Raw genomic sequence first — 2,035 nt, forward strand, 5'->3', positions numbered from 1 at the left:
TTAGCACTTTAATTCTTATTCTTATTTTTATATTTTTATGACAGTATGTTGCACTGAAGCACCGCAGCAATTTCCTAATGTTGTAAACCTGCTCAACATCTGGCAATAAACCCTTTCTGATTTCTGATTTCTGATTTCTGATCCATCATGGATAATTCAGTTAACATGCTCCACAAGGTACCAACAGCCCAGTTCAGTAACTCACTGCTGGGCTTAGCAGAGGCCAAGCCCAGCAGTGAACAGCTACAGTGGCCTGTGTTCTCACACCTGTCAGTGAGAGTTCCTCCCCACTGATTTGCACTGAAGAGTCTCCAAACTAATGAATTGTAACTAAATGTATCAATAATTTTCTTATATGTGTGTATTTAAAAATGTGACCTGCTGTTACAGTTGGTGTTATATTTGGTACTCATTCAGTTTAAATAGGGTGCAGTCAGATTAGCATATTTCTTTAAGCTACTGGCCGAGACACAAGGGAAGGAAGTTCATGTCAGATAAATCCTTGGTCCTCTTCGGTCTTCAGCACTCTGGTACACTCTCTAAAAGTCTAAAATAAAACAACAGCAAAAGTCTGTTACTGTCAATATTGATACAATCTACAGATTTGTATCATCCAAGGCTAATTATTAAATGGACTGGTTCTTAAATAGCATTTTTCTACTCTGAGCACTCAAAGCCCTTTACACAACTTGCACCTTTACCCATGGACTTCTTTTTTTTCTACGCACTTCTTGTCTAACATTCACACACCGATGGATGCATCAGAGAGCAACATGGGGTCACTATACTTGGCATGCAGACTGGGATCAAACCACCAAACTTCCGGTTAGTAGGTGACCTGCTCTACCATCTGAGCTACAGCCACCACTACCTGCAGATAACTAAGTTCACCTTTTTAAGGTCCATGCACCATGTCTAGCAATCTGTGTTTGGGCAGAACAGGAAATATTTTTCTTGCTTATATTAAGAAGGTTTTACTGCTTCCTTTAAGTTGAATGAGAAATGTATATTTTGCCAAGTTGCCTTGTGTCTTAGCAATGTTACTTCATATGAAAAGGGTTCCTGAGGTCTCCATGATTAGAAGTCGGCTCTATGTACAGATGTGAAATAAGTCAAACCTCAAGTAGGCCAAAAAACCAACAAAATTAAACCCAAAACTGAAAGTGCTTTAAAAATGCCAGCCCTTTGCCTGTAGGAATGAATAGTAACAATGTATATTAATATCAAACCTTTTTATAAGGTAAGCAAGTGTGTGGATTGTTTAAAAGGAAATTCATTTTAAAGCTTTTTATTTTGCATTGCTGTAAAACAATTTTGTTTTACGCTAAACCTACAAAAAACTGAATTTTCAAGGCCAAGCAGTAATTCAAAACTGAGCTAGTCTGATGCAGCAGATGCACTTCTTAGTTGAATATGTCAGCAGTCACTGTCAAGGCTGTGAGGCCAGTCAGCAAAGGTGGACCCAAACGCAAAACCAACAGAGACTGGTGTCAAGTTTCACAGCCTTTACATTTACACACAAAACTAAGCATGAAGGTAAGTAACACAGGGACACGGACAATTATTTCTGATTACCACTAGCAGGTGTAGACGTGGACAGAACGATCCAAATATCAATACTTAGGCTACCAGGCGAAAGCGCATCAAATCAGACTTTTTTGACCCTATGCGACCCATATCCGATCATGCTATGACAGTGTGAACGAAAGTATGTGGTACTGAATCCGATACATATCTGATGTTTTAGAAAGCGACTGCTGTTTGATGGTCATGTCGCATTAAAACCATCTTTTACGTCACTGACACAAGACAGACGCCAATTATCAGCGCCCGAGAAGACATCGCGAACGCTTCCTGGCCATCCTGTGTAGATGTTGGGAAGACAACGTTGAAGAAAACGTGAACATTCCCTTTGAAGCCCTGCTCCTCTCTAAAACAGCAATAAGGATCATCATTAGGCCATATGTAAATAACAAAATAACTTTATAACTTAAAGTAAAATTGGTAAACTTAAAGTCCGAAACAAGTCTTTATA

Source organism: Pundamilia nyererei, unplaced genomic scaffold, assembly GCF_000239375.1.
Source record: "Pundamilia nyererei isolate P.nyererei 1_Seehausen unplaced genomic scaffold, PunNye1.0 scaffold00295, whole genome shotgun sequence".
Classification (NCBI taxonomy): domain Eukaryota; kingdom Metazoa; phylum Chordata; class Actinopteri; order Cichliformes; family Cichlidae; genus Pundamilia; species Pundamilia nyererei.